Consider the following 12138-nt stretch of genomic DNA (forward strand, 5'->3'; position numbering starts at 1 on the left):
ACGGCTGGTGGTGTGTGTGCCTGGTGGAAGCGTGCACTGATGGCTGATGATGTGTGTGCCTGGTGGAAGCAGGGTCATTCACAGTGATAGAAGACACAAATGAAACTGACGAAGAGGGAGGGGGAGAAGGGAGGGTCCATTGCCAGAGGAGCATGATTCACAGCTAGAAGACACAAATGAAGCTGACCAGGAGGGAGGGGGGAAAAGGAAGGGGGCAGTGCAAGCAGAGGAGCCTGATTACAGCAATGAAAACACAGATGGCACCTGTGCATGTGCACAAGCTTATGACCCCACTCTCGCTCTACCGTCCTGCACAAAGTTAACAAGCATTGGCATAGCCAATAGGTCTCACATTTGGGACCTTATAAGTGTTTAGCCATGCAACAGTTGGTGTTGTTGCTCCAAGGATATTCTGCTGCATAACTAAATACTTATAGGGTCCAAAAAGCGAGACCTATTGGCTATGCCAATGCTTGTTTTTTTGCCGTTTTGTTTAAGTTGCCAGATCTACAATAGCTGGACATGGTTTTTGTTAACAGTTCTTTGCATCAAATTAACTTGTTTTCATTGCTCTGAATGTTGTTTCCATTCTGGTTGTAGGAAGCAGTCATTCGCGGGGGTGGGTGGGTTGCCTAGTTGTGCGCATGCGCCGAGCTTTGCAAATGAGAAAAAGCCTGGTGCAGGCGCAATTTACAAGTGTGGAGTGAGTGAGCCCCGGGAAGCATGACTCGCTCACACTGCAGTACATGCACTGAACCTACATATTTAGCATGGTTTAAGGAAACTCGACCCACTCCCTCCCAGGCATCGAACACATATTTACCAAGAAACTCTGAGAAGAGCTTGCCTGCTGCACTGACAGCAGGTGGTGTGTGTGCATGGTGAAAGCATGCACTAACGGCTGGTGGTTAGTGTGTGGCAGCTGGTAGTGTGTGTGCCTGGTGAAAGTGTGCACTGATGGCTGGTGGTGTGTGTGTCTGGTGGAAGCGTGCACTGACGGCTGGTGGTGTATGTGCCCGGTGGAAGGGTGCACTGACGGCTGGTGGTGTGTGTGTGCCCGGTGAAAGCGTGCACTGATGGCTGGTGGTGTGTGTGCCCAGTGAAAGCGTGCACTGACAGCTGGTGGTGTGTGTGCCAGATGAAAGCGTGCACTGACGGCTGGTGGTGTGTGTGCCTGGTGGAAGCGTGCACTGACGGCTGGTGGTGTGTGTGCCTGGTGGAAGCGTGCACGGACGGCTGGTGGTGTGCCTGGTGAAAGTGTGCACTGATGGCTGGTGGTGTGTGTGTCTGGTGGATCCCACCCTCCTCCAACTCTCCCTTAATCATGCATAAAAGCACAAGACCTACCCGACCGCGCAGCGGGCGCGCCGGCGGCGCGCCAAAGGCAAGCCCGTCTGCGCCGGGACCGGGCCTAGGGCCACGACCCCTGGCCGGGCCCCGACCCAACTTAATTTGGTCTATTTTCGTACTTCTCTGATGGAGCTTCGACCCTTACCTGCTCCCAGTTGTATAATGCTTGATCCACTATTAGTATCAAATGAAGTAACCATGCTCTGTCTATTCTGCCATAGCGTGTTACCTATAAACAACTGTAAGATTCACGCTAAGTTACAAACAAATTGTAAAGAAGCCACTATTGTCATGGCCCTCATTAATGCGCGATCACTGTGTAAGCACAGCCACGAAATAGCGGACCTCATTATTGACAATAATTTAGATATTCTCTTTATTACAGAAACATGGACCGACGATGCGTCGGACCCTGACGTAGTGATCGCAACAGCCAACGGGTACAAAGCCTATCGACAAGATAGAGTAAGAAAAAGAGGAGGCGGGCTGGCCATTATAGCAAGGGAACGGTTCGTAGTCAGAACCTCACCCATTCCTGCCACTTCCTGCGAAGCCCTGCAGTTCGGAATTAAGCTAAGCGCTCTGTAATTTTAAAGGAATACTCATATACCGACCCCCAGGATCAAGGACAGGTTTTCTTACCGACTTAAGTACTATACTGGAATCAATAGCTACTGAAGAGTCCTTTACGTTCTTGGGCGATATGAATTTTTATTTAGAACAAAATAATCACAAAGATACCTCCTCCCTCATAACAGACATGGAGACACTGGGGCTCAGACAACTGGTTGCCTCTGCCACTCATTCAGCGGGGCATACCTTAGGCGGTATATTTTCTAATGTCGATGGTCTGCACATATCAGATATCCTACCCATGACTTGGTCCGACCATTATGCTATACTCAGTAAAATTACAATCAATGAACTTGTGAGCAAGAAAGTTATTTCCCCCAGCCCAGGCTCCTTTAAAGTTTGGAAAAACATAAATCAGCTAGAATTAAAAAAAACTGTTGGATAGTACGCGTCCACTGGTGTCCACTGAACCTAACATAGCAACACGACAATTCCAGGATTGGTTAGGCCACGCTACTAATCTTTCAGTACCCACTACGTCTCAATCTAGGAATAGACCCACACCGACCGCCCCATGGTACACTGAGCAATTAAGAATACAAAAACAGCTTGGACAGGTGGCCAAGATGGCGGTGTGAGCGGACGTGTCCTGCTGAGCTCCCGCCGCCGAACGCCGATTTATCGCTTCTAAAGCACCCTCCCGGGTACCGAGAGGCCTCATTGGGACCCCAGACCAGTTGCCAGCTTGGTGCGGACATCTGCGAGGCGGCGCGGAGGTCCAGCTGTGTTGGGCTCGGACCGTTTCTAGGCCGGGACACTGCGGCCTATGGGGACCTGTGGCGGACGGAGCAGCGAAAACGAGGCCGAGAGGGGCGGAGCCATAAAGCCGACGCTGAGGCATCCCTGACGGGAGACGGCAGGTCTGACCCGCGCGATTGAGTGCGAGGCCTCCCGCGGCTCCTCCGTGGAGGCTTCTGCGGACCTGCCGGGAAACTACACCAGCATATCCAGGGTCCCTGGCTGCACATGCGACTGCTGGAGGGCGGAAACGGAGATTGCAGCGGCGACGGTCGAGCCCGGGAAGCGGCCTGAGGTGAGGAGAGGGGGGAGACAGAGACGAACCCCAATCCCCCCCCCCACCCCCCCCGGGAGACTCGACGCTCCGGGCTGCGGCTCTGGGTCAGCAGTGAGCAGCTGAACACAGCGCCGACCCCCCCGGCTGCGGACTGCCACCCTTGGAGCCTCCCCTGGCACTGGAGGTGATCTATGCACTGAGCGCCGACATTTTAGGGCCGGGTGATTGCAGCCAGAGCTCCGCTCGAGCGGGAAGCACCCTTCGCCACGTCTGACCGGGGCACACGTGCCTTCACTACAGTCACACGTCTGCCCCCCCACACATAAGGGGGTGCGGGTTGGAACTTGCGTGTACCGCAGCCTTAGACATTGGAGAGGAGAAGGGGTCCCCCCACCCTACGCAGCAGGAAACGAGAGACGGCCGGGGGGAGGTGTGGAGACCCCGGTGTGGTGTCGCTGCCGCAGAGGCCCCCAGTGTGTGCCGCCCCAATCGTGACCTGGAGTGGCCGCTGGGGTGAGGTGCCCCGGGGACTGCCATATTGAGACATCACCCTGCCCAGTTACTGGCTCTCCCACACGGACTGCAACGTCTGGGTTAACGCCCCGAGCACTATCTGAGGGGGGCACGCAGGCAATCAGGACCTAGCAGCGGCAGCAGTTGGAGCCGAGGAGACCGACAGCGGTGCGAGGGAGGTGGACTTTTAGCACCGGACCGTCTGGTGCCCATCTACAGGTGCTACGACGGGCTTCTGGCCCGGTCCACGCCGGACTGTTCAGCTAACAGGCCTGGGAAGTATGGCGAATGGCAGGGTGCGAAAAGACAGGACCATTAAAGACTTGCTTACACCCATCTCCGTGGGGGGGAAAAAAACGGACCCTCACAGCGCTGGAAACCATGCGGCGTCCGCTAAGTCAACGACCGGCACACCGGGCACCAGCCCCCCAAGCAATGACGAGCCGGTCACAAGATCTTTCTTGGAATCACTATTTGGTGGCCTACGGGAAGATCTCCAGCTACTTAAGACTGAATTGAAGGGAGAGATTCGAGAGCTGAGGCGAGACACGGACGCCATCGGCGAGCGGGTAGCGGATCTAGAGTCGAAGAGTGACGGCCGAGACGTCGAGATGGAAGCGCTCCAGCAAGAAATTATCCGCATCCATGACCAGCAAGTCGACTTACAATCCCATGTGGAGGACTTGGAAAACAGGTCTCGGAGGCATAACATACGAATTAGAGGAGTAAAACCCACCCCGGACACGGCGGATCTCTTCAAGTTCACGCAAGGCCTTTTCAACCACATTTTGGGCCGATCGGCTGACTCCATTATCACGATAGACAGAGCACATCGGACTGGACCGCCTAGAGCCTCGGGTGCCTTGCCAGCGGATATCCTGGTCTGCGTCCAGGACTATCGCACCAAAGAAGAGATTCTCACTAAAGCGCGACCGCTGGGCTCCGTCTCCTATGGCGAACACTCGCCGACACTCTATCAGGACCTGGCGGCCATCACCCTGGAAAAGCGTAGATCATTCAGACCGATTACTGCTGAACTGCGACGCCTCTGTGTCACATATAGCTGGGGACACCCGTTCAGGATTGTATTTAAATTGAACAACAAAGTGCACCAGATTCGATCTCTCACTGAAGCTTGCCGGCTGTTAGGCATCGAGGAACCTGAACTAGCGGGAGACTCGCAACCGGGGAACCCCCCTTTGTTATTGAGTGCCAGTTGTTATTGGGTTTGAACGCCGAGGTGCTGCCATCCGAGAATTGGGGGAGTCCCACTAGGTCTGGGATAGGCAAATATCTGTTGTGTCACCTGCCAACTCTCGCTCCTAGGGACCGACGGATAACACTACTGGGCAGCCTTATCGCACACTCTATATATAATGGCAGGTGTTGAGAAAATTACACCACGGTCCGAAACGGCGCGGGCCCCCTTGAGAGCACTGACATGGAATGTCAGGGGCCTCAATGACTATAGGAAGCTGAGAAAGGTCCTTAGTTACCTACGCAGGCATAACATAGACCTCGCTCTCCTCCAGGAGACACATTTGCCTCTCACTAGCAGGATGTTACAGCACAAGGGGTTGACGGGAAATAGTATTGCAGCGGGCTTCACCACACACTCGAGAGGGACACTAATATGGGTGAACCCGCGTTCCAAACTCACTTTACAGTCACTGGAGTCGGACCCAGAGGGGAGATATGTCGTTTGCAGATGCAGGGGGCAGGGGCATGATGTGCTGCTTGTGAATGTCTACGGGCCCAACTACGATTCACCTGAGTTCTACACAGACTTGGCCCGGAGATGCAAAATGTATGATTGTGCGTATATGCTTTGGGGCGGGGACTTTAACCTGGTCCTAAACCCGGATCTGGACAGGTCCGCGGGACCGAGCAGGAGCCCGTCGGCGGCTGCCACGGCGCTCCGCACTGAGATGGTGCACCTGGATCTCTTGGATGTGTGGCGCAGTAGACATCACTCCAGAGGGGGGTACACACACTATTCAGCGTATCATGCACTGCACACTAGAATAGACTACTGGTTTGTTTCACAACAGCTATCCAATAACATTAGGGACTGTCTCATACTGCCACGCACACTGTCTGATCACTCTCCTCTCCTCCTGCTCCTGGAGTCGCCGGTGCGCGGAATCCCCCCTTTTACGTGGCGCTTCCCCCCGTACTCTTTACTGGACGAGGTGTACCGAGGGGAGCTTGCGGAAGAAATCGAAAGCTTTTTTGTGACGAATACGGGCTCTGTGGAAAGTTTTCAGACGCTGTGGGAGACCTTTAAGGTCTACATACGCGGGATAGCCATGGCCAAACACTCCAGTGTCCTGAAATCCATTAGACAGCGGCTCACGTATTTAGAGGGTAGGCTGAAGGACCTTGAAGGGAGACACCAGGCGGCACCAGAGGGAGACGCACTAGAACAGATAAAACAACTGTTGAAAGAATATCACACAGAGGCAGACAGAGAGGTACAGCACATGGGCAAATATGCCACGGCCCGCGTGTATGGCGAGGGTGAAAGGCCTGGTTCTCTCCTGGCTAAGATGATCAAACATGAGCGGCGGCCACTGCTGATTGGCGAGTTGGTCTCGAGCACGGGAGAGAGCCTCACAGATGAGGAGCAGATTGTGGGGGAATTCAGGCGGTACTACTCCGCTCTATACGAATCAAAATCGACAGGGCTGGATGGGGCAATAGACGACTACCTGAGTTATATCCAGATGCCACAACTGTCTGATTCGCAAAGAGAATTCCTTATGATGCCCATCCAGAGGGAGGAAATAGAGGAGGCATTAGATAGTATGAGGGTGGGCAGCGCACCGGGCGCTGACGGACTTACTGTCGGCTTCTACAAATCGTTTAAAGAACTCCTGGTCCCCTACCTCTCAGCATTATTTGATGACATATGCTTAGAAGGATCCATGCCCCAGACGATGCGAGAGGCACTCATCATAACGATACTCAAACCTGGGAAACCTCCCACGGAATGCGGTTCGTACAGACCCCTCTCCTTGATTAACGTGGATGCTAAGTTGTATGCGAAGGTGCTGGCAACGCGTCTCGCTCTCCTCGCCCCTAAACTGGTGGCCCCGGAACAGGCAGGTTTTATCCCATCTAGGAACCTCACATACAACATTCGTACAGTCCTGGGGACGATGCAGCACGTGAAGCCGGAGAATAAGGCATTAGCGATATTCCTGGATATGGAGAAAGCCTTCGACTCTGTAGAGTGGCCTTTCATGTCCAGAGTACTTAGGAAACTGGGACTAGGTGAGCCCTTTTTACAAATGATAGGCGCCTTGTACTACAAACCAAAGGCCAGGCTACGAATTGGTGATACGGTCACTGAGGCGTTTGGGATTGGCAGGGGCACTCGACAGGGCTGCCCGCTCTCCCCGTTGTTATACGCTCTAGTAGCGGAACCCCTAGCGTGTGCGCTCCGAGAGTACCACAGCCATGAAGGTATTAATTTCCCTACATACAGGATATGCATATCCACGTACGCCGACGACACGCTTTTGTATATCCGGGACCCGGAGCTTAACCTCGCGCCTGTACTAAGGGAGGTAGTACAGTTTGGAGCCCTATCTGGTCTAAAGGTAAACTGGTCTAAATCGGTGGCATTCCCGCTGACGCCGGTGACAAAGGAATTTGTCATGGACTACCCACTGCAGTGGTCGGAGGATCCGGTCAGGTATTTAGGCATACAACTACACCCGGACCCGGAGGTATTGATCAGGGAAAATTACGGAGTGGCTTACATGAAACTGGTTGACGATGTAGACAGATGGTGTAGGCTGCCGCTGTCCCTTGCGGGTCGTATTGCGCTCATGAAAATGCTGGTGCTTCCGAGGTTCTTGTTTCTCTTTTGCAACCTCCCGGTGGTACTATCTAAGGCGTTTTTTAAAACACGGATTCAGACCCTCACGAGACTGGCATGGGGAGGTAAGCAACCGAGGGTTAAGTGGCAAATCCTGACTCTCCCATGTGACCAAGGTGGTTTGGGGGCCCCGGACGTGGAACAGTACTACAGGGTCGCGCAAGCGATGCACCTGCACACTTGGATACATGGGGATGGTAATATTCCTCATGTAATTCTAGAGACGCTCTTCACAAAACCCCTCCAACCAGCGGCTACGGTGTTCGAACCGGCCACGCGACGGGTTGGCACTCTGGACTCTATTACGAGTACGAATCACGCATGGCACTCTTTGGCCAGAAGCCATGACTGCACACTGCTGTATTCCCCCCTGGTCCCGATTGAATGGGCCTTGTGGCTTCCACCGCTGAGAGAAAAGGGAGTCACGTGTGCCCTCAATCAGCTAGGCATACTCAAGTTGGGGGACCTGTTCAGGGACGGGAAGGTGGTCACCTGGGAACAGGTGGCTCTACCACAGGTCGCTACGACGCTGCTGCATCGTTTCCATCTGCATAGAGTCCGCGCAGCGCTACAGGTGCTGCTGGGGCCGGATATGGAGGAACCCGCAGAATTACCAGAACTGTCTTACGTCATAAAAACACAGTCGAGCAGCAAGATGATAACGCGACTGTACAGGATGGGGCAGTGTCACCGAAAGCAAGAACCCTCGAAGGCCCGACAGGCGTGGCAGCGAGACTTACAGATGGAGATAAGCGACGAAATGTGGCAATATTGCTGTCAGAACACGAAACGGGTGTCGATGAATGCTAGACATAGGCTTGTTCAGTTTAAGTTTTTACAGAGAGTGTATTACACTCCGGAACGCTTGCACAGGTATGGGCTACGGCAGACGCCGGAATGTGAGCGCTGCAGTGCGTCAGTGGCGGACTTCGTGCACTTGGCCTGGAACTACCCGGGGATAAACACCTTCTGGGAAGAAGTCTTCCTTGAGTTGAGGCGGATTCTGGAGATGGAGCTCCCGGTGGACCCGGCATTAGCTCTGCTGGGGCATACCAGAGCCTTGCCCCCAGCTACACGTCGCCTGGCTGGCATAGGGTTACTTCTGGCTCGGAGAGCGATAGCAATGAGCTGGATGCGCGGCCCGCTTCCAACTAAAAAAGGATGGGAAAGGGCTCTGTTGTACAGTTGCACACAATCCCAGCTGTATAGTGAATTACTGCCACCTGTGAGCAGACCACGGAACTTCTGGGACCAGTACCTGACATACGTCTCGAATAGGAACGACACGGTGGAGGAACGGGAGGAGACAGAGGAGCAGCAGGAAGGGGGGGGGGACACCGGGGACTAGGCTATCTCAGGTTACATGGAGGCACCATGCGGGAGGGACATCGGGGTAATGCAGACACCAGAGACCTAGGACACATAGGTGCATGCATGTGGGGTCCTTCAGGACAGGAACATAGAGTGTATGAATAAATGGAGGGGTGGAGTGGGGGCGAGAGGATTCGGCTGAGGCTAGTGACACGTAACTTTGAGTAGGCAGTTGCACATGGGAAGAGGCACACAGGCAGTTGAGGGGGGAGGGGAGGGACGTTGTGGGCAAGTTGGGTTAGGGGAGTTAGATTTCGACCACGTAGATGAATGCGCGCGCTGAAAGAGACTACCAATACAGCGCTAGAGAAAGCAGAGGTTGCCCTCCTGTAGTGCTGGAGGGTATTGACTTGGGACATTTGCGTCAATGCATGAAACTGTTGTAATGGTATTTGAAGCCCAGGTAACTGGAACGGGTGACGCCGGTAACACTTTTAGCATAATTTATAACTTTCTCCCAGTCAGGAGCAATGGAACAGCATATTGTATTGACGAGATCCTAGATTGCTGCCGGCCCCAGGGTTGTAGGCGGATAGCTGTGTGCATGCATGGATAGTGAATAAAAGTTTTTAAAAAAAAGAATACAAAAACAGCTTAATAGGAACAGGGAAAGACAATGGAGGAAAACTTATGATATAGAGAGTAAGATTCATTATAAAGATTCACTGGCAATTTACAAAGCAATGATCGTAAAGGCAAAAAAAACATTCTTCTCAGAGCAAATTGAAAAAGCCAAAAACTCAAGCAAGCAAATATATGAGATTACTAAAACTCTGTCAGGTAACGTTCCTGATCTTACCCCGCCTCCATCCCAACTACTTTGTGATGCATTGGCCAATTTCTTCTTCTCCAAAGTGGACGACATCTACCGAGCCTTTACCCTCAAATCCACCATGAGGACAGCTGCTCCTTCTAATACATCTCCGGCAAATGCCTTTACCAGCTTTATGGCCCTTACAACTGATCAAATAAAAACCATTGTTTCTACAATTAAAACAGGATCCGCATTAGACCCTTGTCCTTTTTCTGTCCTTCCACCAGTGATGTATTCCATCATTCCAGTCATTACCCAAGTATGTAACTCCATACTGGGCTCCGGGATCTACCCGAACTCTTTAAAAAACACTTTGCTGAAACCGTTATTAAAGAAACCGAGCCTGGATAAAAATTAATCAAAGAATTACAGGCCAATAGCGAATTTCCCTTTTTTAGCCAAAGTGGTGGAAAAGGCCATGAACTTACAATTGTCGGAGCATATTGAGAAACACCGACTGCTGGACGACACACAATTCGGTTTCCGAAAGTATCATGGAACCGAAACAGCCTTAATTAAAGCCGCAGACGACGTCAGAGCAATCCGAGACCAAGGCGGAACAGCAGTTTTGGTAATGCTCGATCTATCAGCAGCTTTCGACACAGTCGACCACGAGATCTTGGTCGACCGTGTCGGAAAGATAGGCATTTGACATACTGCAAAAGATCTGCTCGCATCTTTTCTGGCAGACAGAACACAGGCTGTCGCCCTGGGGCCTTACCAAACAGCTAAGCTCTCGTTGCCGTGTGGGGTACCTCAAGGCTCATCCCTCAGTCCGACACTATTTAATATCTATGTGTCGGACCTTGCCAATGTTATCAAAGCACACGGGATGAGCCTTACCTCCTACGCCGACGATATGCAACTGGTATTGGCCATCAAGGGCGACGGGGACGAGGTTGCAAAACGCTTCCAAATTGGAATGCAAGAAATCGGAGAGTGGATGGCAACCAGTTGCCTTAAACTTAACTCAGAAAAAACTGAGGTAGTTATTTTCGGAACCCTCTCACCAAGTTGGTCAGCAACCTGGTGGCCATCAGCCTTTGGAGCACTCCCAAGTCCGGCATCTAAGGTCAGGAACCTGGGAGTTACGTTTGATGAGGGCCTCAACTTTGCGGAACATGCAAATAAAGTAGCAACCACTGCCCATCATAAATTGAGAATGATCAGGAAAATCAGTCCGTTTCTGCCAGAGGGAGCTATTAAAACACTGGTCAGCTCTTTAGTTCTAGCGTCCCTCGATTACTGTAACGGTCTTTTCCTAAATGCTCAGGTTAGGGTCACGAAGAAGCTACAGACGATACAGAATGCCGCCGCACGTCTGCTCTCGGGATCACCCAAATTCTCAGCCATTTCAGATACCATTAAACAATACCATTAGTTGACAATCCGGAATAGGATTAAGTTTAAATCACTCTGTATAGTGTACAAGGCACTTAACGATCAAGGACCACATTTTCTCAAGGACCAGCTGACACCCTATAATCCTCCCAGACAGCTTCGCTCCACCACCCTTAACCAGCTAGTGATCCCACGTTCGAAAACAGTGTCTTGGGGTGACCGCCGCTTTCTAGTTGCGGCACCCAAACTATGGAATACTGTGCCACAGCACATCAGGCTAAGCCCCTCACTCTCCCAGTTTCGCAAGAAACTGAAGACATGGCTTTTTAACCAGTAAACACCTATTAAACACCCTGGAGCAATTATCATTGAACAGAAGAAGTTATGCGAATTGTCTAGCGCCGAGACGCCTGCGGGTATTCGTTCGCGCTTTATAAGTAGCAAAAATAAATAAAATAAATAAATAAACGCAGGCTGTTAGCCAGCAAAGCCTCTGGTGGTACTTTTAAAAGCCACTTACTACATGTCTCGAAGAGGCAGCGCATGTGCTGTCTCAAGCGAGACCTAAATAACAAATACATTTATACCTATTTGGTGACAGATTTGTACGAAGTGAAACCAGAAAACCTGTGCTTTATCCCGGCTTTCCCAATTAACCAAACTGACTAATCTTAGGCAATATATTTTATTTTCACCAATTACCCTTTTTCGCCTCTACCTCTCAATGTACCTATATTGTGACTTTTTAATGTCAAAGCTGCACATGTTAAATAACTGTACTGTTTTTAATTTTGAGGAGACGTTATCATATTTTATGTGATGTTTCTTGCATGATTAGCGTGGCAAACATTTCCAGGACTCGCGCAAGGGCTCTTCGAGGCAAGCCAGCTCCTTGGCTCGGCTCTGGCTCATCCTGTTCATTTGTTGGCTCGCCCACCTCTAGTGTCCAGAAGTCCTCTGGAGCCGAAGCAATGTCAGCTCAGCTGGCATCTACAAGAGCAGGAAGATGCCCGCCCCACTGGCCTGCAGCACCTATGACCACCAGCTGAAGGCAAACCGCTGACAGGAGAAACACGAAGTCGGTAAAGGATTCTCCCAAGCAAGCTGCTTTATATGCACAATGAAGCAGACAAACAAGCAGTGACAAAACCAACAGAACAGGCTTTCGTGTTTTAAGATTGTGCAAACGTGTGTGTGTGTGTATAATTTATATAT

At 51.7% G+C, this 12138-nt stretch overlaps 1 protein-coding gene across 2 annotated transcripts in view; it reads right to left on the reverse strand.

Moving 5' to 3' along the window:
- PEAK1 (pseudopodium enriched atypical kinase 1) overlaps positions 1-12138 on the reverse strand; it is a 720838-nt gene that overhangs the window by 491227 nt on the left and 217473 nt on the right. The gene's annotated exons all lie outside the window — the stretch shown is intronic.

This window comes from Lissotriton helveticus, chromosome 3_2 (assembly GCF_964261635.1).
Source record: "Lissotriton helveticus chromosome 3_2, aLisHel1.1, whole genome shotgun sequence".
In the NCBI taxonomy this organism is placed as follows: domain Eukaryota; kingdom Metazoa; phylum Chordata; class Amphibia; order Caudata; family Salamandridae; genus Lissotriton; species Lissotriton helveticus.